General features: G+C 47.3%; 1 pseudogene; it reads right to left on the bottom strand.

Annotated features, from left to right (window-relative positions):
* Positions 1 to 623: 623 nt before the first annotated feature.
* LOC115327704 lies at positions 624 to 1,700 on the bottom strand (annotated as a pseudogene).
* Positions 1,701 to 9,855: the final 8,155 nt, after the last annotated feature.

Here is a 9,855-nt window from a genome sequence, read left to right as displayed (position 1 = left end):
TTTTTGTCACTTACTGTTTATTAAAATATCAAATATTATTTGCATGAAGTTCCTTACTTAGCATGTGCAATCACTTTTCCTTCCTGCTTTATAACAACAGTAGGGAGTTTTAATGGCTCGTACGCAATACAGTTGTGGGTCAGAAATGCACACGTGTAGAATGCAATACAGTTGAACCTTGATTTAGCGAAGTCACCGGGACCCCCTAATTATTTCGTTAAATCGGGAACTTCAACTTCGTAAAGTCGAGAAAGACATTCTTCGGGATAGGCTGCGCGGGGAATCCGAATTTGTTCGTTAAATTGGGAAACTCGTAAAATCGGGTTTCGTTAAATTGAGGTTCAACTGTACTGCTTTTTTGTGCATGCACTTTCTGACCCTCAAAGCTTTTACGTACGATCCAACAAAACTCACTAATATGGCAAAAACACTTACGCATAGTGCTTCAGACAATTTCAAAATTCCTACGGGGATACACAGCATTGCAAAAATAAGTTTGCGGAGAATCACGTTTATTATTATTAAAATGCTCATTCAAAAAGACATCCATGCTATGAAATGAACAAGTAAACCAAGATAATTACATATATACAATGACATCTTAATACATATTTTGAAAATGTGCACAAAAGCGTGATGAAGGAAACAGATCCATATGTAGGCCCCAAAGCCACGTGCGTTGATCGTCTCGTGGAAGATTAATAAAGGTCGCCAATCGCTCGGCGGTCCTGGAGACAAATTCCTTGATGATGTCATCCAGGTTGAGCTCGACACTCTTCCTTTTTGAATGAGCAAAATGAGCAGGCATGTTAGCCTCCCCTGAATCATGCGGCTGCATAGATGCATTTTAATGCGGCGTAAGGCACTAAACGAGCGCTCCCCCGAAGCGACAGATGCAGGCTCGGAATGAAGAAGTTTCATATATTTTACGACTTGGTCCAGGAGGTCACGAATTTAGTCGGATTTTGCCTGTAGTGTTGTAAACAACACTACAGGCAAAATGTTGTAAACAATATGGAGTCAATTGTGAGGGAATCAAGGTTGCATAAAAGAGTCGGCAAAAGTAAAAACTGCGCAAAGTCGGGCGACGTCAAAATCACATGCATGCAGCTCCTAGGGCTTCTTTCAGGTCATCTGTTGTGAACTGTCTTCCCCCATCAGCGTTAATCAAAATGCTCTCTAGTTTTACTAGCCTGCCTCATACCAGGCTATTCAAACCGCCGTTGAGTTTCACTCGGAATGCAGTCTATAGCCTCAAAGTACTCCTTCCGTAACGCTGCCTCGCAATCGAGTACAACTGGTAAACAAGGTTTGTTGCTCTTTTTAAGCCTTTTTGGCGGTTTTGTCCACTTTGCGCTGCGCAGGTCCTTCAAACCTAGCCGCATTGCAGTTGAGCTCGCGCAGTCCCACAACTCTTCAAACGCGACATATCAGACCGCAAATGGGACATTGCCTCGCAGAGTCTCTGTAGCCTCTTTGATACCTGCGGCGCGAAACGTTGAACGTTGCAGTACCCTCGCAGGCTCTTCGCATGGACCGAGCATAGCTATAGAAATGTTTATTCCTAGCAGTGTTTCAAACATTTTAAGAAGCCTCCCATAACCGTTCAAAATGGCCCTGCTGTTGTCTGCAATCGAATATTTTGTTTGTAGCAGCTCGTTCAGTGCCTCCTGAACTAGGTTTTCAGCGAACCTTTTCATTGACTTCATTCTGACAGTCCACCTTGTTGGGCAAAGCGGAAGAAGGTTATTTGGCGTTGATCCGGCCTCTTCTGCCGCCTCGCTGACTGGAGGAATTACAATAGATGAATAAACAGCTTTGCGTTTCTTCGAAGTCGGAGGGGGGGATCAGCCCCGTTCTGAGAAATCTTGGGGGGAATCTGGACCCCCCCTGCCCCCCCCCCCCCCCCCCCCCCGGTTCTGGAGTCCCTGGGATACAGGCTCTGTCGGCGAGGTCGTGGCACTGGACACGCTGAACGTCTTGGTGATGGTGAGCGGGATTCACAACAGAGAGGCGGTGGATTTACAACAAAGAAAGGTGAGGATGGCTTACATCGGAGGTACTCTTCGATGTTGTGAGGGTGTTCGACGTACCTCGGGCGTGGTCGTCCAGGTCGAACCCACGCAGCCCAAGTCCGCAGCAGGAGCATCCACGATAGATGTGGTTGGCTTCCTTGCAGATGTAGCAGAGCGGGCGTCGGTCGGCTGTTCGCCACGGGTCAGTCTTTCTTGACAAAGCTTGTTCTCGGCGGACGTGCGCCCAATCTTCCTGCTGTCGGGGATACTGCTTGGCGAGGGAGCTTCATGTCGGGGGGCTGCCATGTACGGATGCGGAGGTAGTGGTGTTCGGCGGACCACTGCAGCGTAACTAATTGATCAGTGATCTCCTCCGGTGCTGAAACGGTGACAGGAGCCTCAGGCTGGAAGGCTTGGTGAACCTCCTTTCGCACGACTTCGGTGAGTGAGAGAGAGGACGGGCGATCAGCAGTGGTCTTCCCAGACGATGTCGCAGACAATTTCCCAAAGTCCGTCGGCACCGGCAGTGGTTAGGTCCAGTCGGAAAGATGTTACAATTGGAGGAGCAGTCACGCCAGCAAGTCGATGGTAATGGCTTGCACAAGACGGCAGCGCGCGCTCGATGTTGCTGGCTGCAGTCACAAGACCGTCGACGGCTGTCGGGATTGCGAACGAGGACTTCGAAAATTTCACCCTTCACGCCATCCATAAGGACGCGAAGTTTCTTTCCCTCGGCTGCCTCTGGATCGGCTCGGGTACTGAGGCCCATGACATCTTCAAGAAAGCTGGTCATGGTACTGTTTGGGCCCTGCACCCTTCTTTGGAGAAGGTCCTCCGCTCACTGTCGATGGTGGTGGTTGATGAACGTTTGCTTCAATTCGGTGGGCAGGACTTCCATGTAGTGAAAGAGGCTTCGTGGTTATCAAACCAGTGCCTCGCAGTGCCTTCAAGCGAGAGGTAGAGGTTGTGGAGGCACTGCTCAGTCGTCCATTCGTTGTGGCGGGCCACGCTTTCATAGTGTTGCAGCCAATCCTTGATGTCCTCGTGGACCTCACTGAAGAAAGGCGTTGGAGTCCGGGGTGCGATGGGCACGTATACGACGGCGGGGCAACCGGGGTCTGCAACGACTGGTTGTCCATCGTCGGCCTCGTTGGTTGCGTGTTCTTGAGTGGCAAAAGTCAGAATTCCAGGGTTAGGCCTTGGGTGCAGCGGCTTCCTTGGGTCTTGGTAGTTTGTGCGGATGGTACTCTTGAGTACCATCCGCTTTGGCTTTGGCTTTGGCTGTGAAGCCTCGGAGGGGTACGCTTCATGGGCAGCGTTAGCCCGGACCTCCATCAGAATTTCACGAATGACGATTGATGAGGCGACGAAAACTGAAGCAAACTAAACAATTAATGGGGCGAACTTGTGCCCAAAACAAAATAGAAAAAGACTAGCGTCACAAACGGCGATGACGGAAGAACCGCAGGATCAAACGCGGGTGGGGCTATTTTGCGGCAGCTGGCACAACACCCTGGGAAAAAATGCCGGCAATATCGGACGGCGCGTGTATCACTGGAGGTCGTGTTAACCCCCCGCCTGCGTTCGCGCCGCTTCGCGGCGACAGTCTGCGGCTGCTCATTAGAAAAATATTAACCCAATTGGCCCACCCATACACGCTGCTTCGCGGCGGCCCGCTGGTGGCCCAAGCCCCACCCCCACTGCCCTCCACTTACCCCAAGAAAGGGAGTCCCATACCGTTTAGTTTAGCAAAGTTTCGTAGACAATAGTATTCGTTTTCTTTTTTTTGTGTGTCAATTGTAGAAAAGAAATGTTGTAAACATCGCCAAATGCCTCAGCAAAAAAAAAAAAAAAAAGAAAAAAAAGTTAAGCGTTGCAGGGGACTCCAAACCCCGGCCCGCTGGCCAAATCCGGCCCGCGGCTGGCTATGGTGCTTATATTGAGCTCCGGCCCACGGCCCGCTACCAGTATAGGCCCGCTGCTACCAGTGCGGGCAGAAGCGCGCGTATAGACGCGACGGCGCGACGAGCACCGAACATACCGGAAAGAGAGAACAAACACCTCATCGTATTTCTCGCCCGACGCCAAAGCGAAAAAGGCATTTTGAATGCTCGGTTCACACGAAAACTGGCAGTGCGGTGGAAGCTGCGTGTTCGCCGGACCAATCAACTGCATGTCTCTTATCGCCAGATCTCGCTCTCCACTCGTGAATAATATGCAGAGAGGGTGTGATCACGTGGTAAAAGAACGGGAGTTGACTGGTTCAGCGGGTATGCAGCTTTTAGTGCACTGTCAGCTTAGGGGTGAACGGAGGATAGAAGAATCTCGAACGCGGCTTCAGTCGCACAAGCGGTGCGTTGAGGGGGGAGGGGGGGCTGTATGATTCTTCAGCAGGCACTCTGAGGGAAATATGTGGACATGTCGTGTGTTTTAAAACCTGTGGTTTCAGCCGTGAATTACATAAGGTCGCATGGGCTTAATCATCGCCAGTTTCGTGAATTCCTAAAAGATGGTGAATCGGAGTTTGTAGACGTTTGGAGTGCGATGGCTGAGTTGCGGTAAAGTGCTGTCGTGTTTTTTCAACCTTAGAGAAGAAATAAGGAAATTTCTCGCAGACAAGAAGCGGCCCGAACCGCTGCTTTCGAACAGTAAGTGGCTTTGGAAATTGGCGTTCTGTGTAGACCTGACGGAGCACGTAAATAAGCTGAATGTGAGATTGCAAGGCGAGACACGTCTTATTCATGACGTATACATGGATATTAAAGGATTCAGGGTGAAATTACAGCTCTTCGAAAGACAAGTGTGAAACCAGACCTGGGATCACTTCCCCTGTTGTGCAAAGCTCCGTACAGAGGCCGATGTGGAATTCCCCTCATTCTTCGCAATGGAAATCTTCAGATACCTTCAGAGGCAGTTTTTCGAACGGTTTTCTGACCTCGATAGGAGAGTTAGTTTGTAGTTCGACTTACAGCTTGTAGTTTCCTTCAGAATGTAGTTTGACTTACAGTCAAACTACATTCTGAAGGAAAACTTCAAGGTAGAAAATTTGATACAGTTTTACAAATCCTTGGGCTCTGAGCAATTTCCAAACCTGAAATAAACTGCTTTTTCGCACTACATACCTTTGTGAGCATACATTTTCAAGGATGAAGTACGTAAACTCCAACTAACTTGTCTGTTGAACACCTGAAGTCCTTCCTAATTATTGGCTCATCAAGCTTGAAGCCGCAGTTCAGCGAAATAATAAAGCCGAAGAATCAGCTACATCGCTCACATTAGTCCTGCACTTCATGTCCGGGTAAATATGTCGAAATTGTGATGCATTCCGGCTCAAATACTGCTTAGTGTTTTGCGGCATATAGTCGTATGTTGTCATCATCAGGTTCACCGTGCTTAGTCTCCGGCTTCATATCTGTAACTACGTTAAAATTCCTTTGCGTTCTCGTGTATATCGTGATATGAGTCATGTGTGATTACTATTGCATATTGTCATCATAGTTTTACCGTTCTCGTTAGTTTTTTTATCTGTGCGAATATTCCAAAGTTCATATGCGCTTTGATTTATGCCTGGTGGGTTATCTGGGTCACACTTATCGTATGTCACAATTACCTATATGCTGAATTTCGAAATAAAGTATATGTATTAATCCACCCTTGATTGCTTCTCGTTTTTACTCTAACTTGAGTTTCTCTATTTAAATGCTCATCAGGGCTTATTAATATAGTTTTTAATGATTTAGAACATGTATTTGTTTTCCGGCCATCGAGACTGCGAGAAGTCCCCAATCCGGCCCCTTGGCCAAAAAGTTTGGAGACCCCTGCGTTATAGGGACTTGTCACAGAATTCGACTATTATTATTATTATTTATTTTTTGGAGTTCTCGCGAGGAAGCGCATCCGATCGCCGGACGCTCCCTTGCCCCGCGCGTTGAGCGGCAGGGTGGTTCGGGCCTCGTTCGCCTCACCCGCTTTCTGTTTTATGGCCCCCTGCCCCCCCCCCCCCCCCCCCCTCCCACTCGTCCCGAAGACATTTCTCGCGAGGTTGTTAGTTGGTAGCGATGGGCGACTCGCTTCCCGGAATGTTGGGAATAGCTTCCAGATGTCGGAGTGGGGGTGCGCTTTATGGTTAGCTGGGGTAGGCTCACTGCGGGGCTTGCCAGTGTGACGTTTTTTTGTTTTTTTTATGTATTTTGTTGTTACAACTGCAGAAAAACAATTATTTTTTTTTTGGCGAGGGAGAGTGGTGTCTGCTGCTAGAATTAGGCACAGTGAGGACCTCGGCTTGACTCCGAGCCGAGTCAAGGAATTGTGCGCGAAGACTTGGCCGGGGGGTGAACGCAACGCGAAGTTTGGGCGGGACTGCGGTAGCGACGGAAGGCTGAGCGCGGGAGGTGTTTGGGCTCCCTGGTCCAAGCGCTGCTTTGGGCGCCCAAGTGTGTGTGCGTTCGTGGGTGAGTGCCTGTGCCGAGGAGCCACGCCGACAGTGCACCCAAGCGCACATCGACCTCCAGAGTTCGGTCGACATCGCAAGAGGCCGCGTCACCCCCATCACTCACCGGACTCAGGTTCGCGCCACTCACCCCCATATTACTTTGTATAGTTTATCCCCCTTTTAATTTTTTTTTCTTTCTTTGAGTTTCCAGAAAATGTTCTTTGAACGAGCGCCGTGTTTTCATGATAAGTCGCGCCTGAGCGCTTCCTCTCTGGGGTGGTCCGTTGTGCCTCGCTGTCGGGAGTTTTGTTTGTTTTGTTTTATGTCTATCGAATTTTCAGTAAACCATCCTGTGGTTGAAAAGAAAGGATTCTGTGTTGTTCCTTCTCCCCTCACTGTGAGTCCGTCACCAGGGCGTAGACCTATCGTCCGGTCAGCGGTCCTATCAAAATTATAAATTTGTTTGCATAGGATATCTTTTTTTTCCACCGAACTGTGACAGTATTGAACCAGTGTCGCCAGTTTTCTACTGATTATGAAACAGACACCTTACCACTGCACCACTTTACAACTTCGAATTGCTGTTTTCACAATTTGTTTTATACGAGACCGATATGGGACAACGGCCGGTATTTCTTTTCCCTGGTGTGCCAGCTACCAGCAGAATATCCACTTCCAATCAAATGCTGGGGCGAGACTGACCCCGGCTCGCAACACGGACCTTATGTACACAAGTGGGCTCCTGAAAAAATCAGCGTAGGAGGTTCGGCCCATAGAACATTCAAACATCAAATAAGCAACAGGGTTCTCGAATTTACCAGAACTCAAAATTTACAGAAATAACAAAGGCGCGCCCACTCCAGGGCATCAAACCTCGAGCCCCTTGCGTAGGATTTAAAGATGATAAACATTCGGCCACGAGCGCACTTGGTCGGCGACGCGCGTGACAATAAGGTGGAATTGTTTGCAGTCATATGAACGTAGACGGTTGAGTATATGGTACTGGTGCGACCATATGAATGAATATAGTTTTGTATGGGGCAGACTATACATCCATACGGAACCACATGTGTATAGTATGGCTCGGTATGGTTCAGTCATATCCAACTATACTGAACCATATGTGTATGGTATGGCTCCGTATGGTTCAGCCATATCAAACTATACGGAACCATATGTGTATGGTATGGCTTCGTAGGGTTCAGCCATATCCAACTATACAGAACCATATGTGTATGGTATGGCTCGGTATGGTTGAGCCATATGGAACCGTATAAATCCATACCATCTCATATGGTTTGCCATATGGAACCATATAGATGCATACTATTCCATATGGTTTGCCATATGGGTTCATATAGTTTTTTTCAGTAGAGAAGCGCCGAAAAAATGGAGAAGGTCAAGAAGTTGACGTGAACATTGGCGCACTCGCAACTAACATTTATTGAAAAAACAATCTCTTACATTGCCGTGAAAAATGTCAGTCATGATTACAACCGGTGTAGACCTCTATCATGAAATTCATATTCTTTTGCTGATAAGGTTATGGATGTGTCGCTTGTACAACTCGTGCCTTTGGCTATAATCTCAAACAACTCGTGTAGCTTTCTAGATACTTTATCTGGGTATCTGGCCAAAAATTTGGTGTCATTAAATGACGGGAAGCAAGGGCAGCAGCTGATGTGCGTGGTCGTTGCACCTGCGGCCCTTGGAAAAGACAAATGCAAAATTAAACACTGCAAAAAATTCACAGAATGCACAACCAAAGTTGTGTACGAAATCCCAATGTCATATGGTTCTGTGTACACAGGTCAGACAGGCCTATGTATTAATGATTGCGCCCGCGAACATGAGGTGGCAACACGAGCAACCTCCATCAGGACATCTGGCCACACACTGCAGACGCTGCTTTTGCTCCCAGTCATTTAATGACACCAAATTGTGGTCAGATACCCAGATAAAGAATCTAAAGAGCTACACCAGGCATTTGAGACTACAGCCAAAGACACCAGGTGTACATGTGACATATCCATAACCTTATCGGCAAAAGGATGAGTTTCTTGATAGAGGGTTACACCAGTTGTAATAATGACTGATATTTTTCACAGCTATATAAGAAATTGTGTTTTATTAAATGTTAGTTGCGTGCCAAATTTTGTCTGTATTTTCCGGCGCTTACTACGATCGTGAAATTCGCAGCTTTCCCTGAATGACACTGCCTATCTACGTCAGCTGAGAGACAAATAAAATTCTAAGAGAATGACCACGGTGAGCTTTACCTTGCAAGTCTGTCTGAGTGCTTCAGTCAAAGCGTTGGCTTACGTTTAAAAACGGGTGACGCATTCAGAAATAGATGTGATTATGCCTGCATGCTCGGCGATCGCGGTCCAGCTCCCTCAACCGCAATCCTCGTACAAAAACATGCACTCTAGCAACTGCATGGTTGACACGCCAAAACCCTAACTGAAACCAAGACAAAAAAAAACAAAACTATTTGGTGCGCAAACACAGAGCCATCAGCACTGCCTGCCTCCTCCCTCCTTAGCTTTTCCTTCACTGCCAAAGAAAGTTGTGCCCAAGAAAAGATGGGTTGCATCTTTGTTCTAACTCAAAAGAATAAATTAAAGGCTTTGTAACAAAGACAAGCAAATGCGTAAGCAACCATTTTTTAGAATGTTACTTTGTAATCAAAAAAGAAAAGAAAAATAAACAGACACGTTGTTTTTACGTGTTTCCGCAGTCAACTAGCTTTGCAAATGGCAGCTATACGTAATTTTGCGGTCAGACCAAGGGACCACCCGACCATGTACAACTTTGCTTCATTACCTACCCTATCCTCTCCATGATCATCCCCAATTTAGAGTGGGCGCTTGCTCAGTATATTATAGTTTGTAATGGTGCTATTTGTTTAAAAAAAAACAAAATGTCAGATAAATACCAGTAGGGCTCTGCAGAAGCAGTGCATGGGCCCCGTTTCACCTCTTACAAAGCATCCTGTCTCAAATGGCAGTAGAGAAACGGGTGGGGCTGATTCGCCTGTAGGCCTTTGCTGAGTTGATGGCTACTATCCAGACTGGCAGCTGATCGGCAGCTTCCAGCCACCTGCAGTTTTTTCTTGATGATACAGACTTCCTGCAATACCATGAATACAAACAAGACTGACATTCTGAAACAAAAAAAAAAAACTTGCTTCACAGATCAACAAAATAACAAGTGCCAACATTACGCTTCTCTTGTTGTCGACAGTGCAAAGACCATGTTGGCACCACCATTAAACTCAGCCAAATAAGGAAAATGAGCTTCATGACGTAATTGCATTAAGAACCAGGCACGTAGCCGGGGGGGGGGGGGGGGGGGCATGCCCCCTTCCCCTCCTTGAAATCTTCAATTTTGCTGGGCACTCCTTTT

This window comes from Ixodes scapularis, unplaced genomic scaffold (genome assembly GCF_016920785.2).
Source record: "Ixodes scapularis isolate PalLabHiFi unplaced genomic scaffold, ASM1692078v2 PGA_scaffold4__175_contigs__length_147842914, whole genome shotgun sequence".
Classification (NCBI taxonomy): Eukaryota; Metazoa; Arthropoda; class Arachnida; order Ixodida; family Ixodidae; genus Ixodes; species Ixodes scapularis.
The sequence above is the reverse complement of the archived record's forward strand: the minus strand, read 5'-3'. Positions and strand labels throughout refer to the sequence as shown.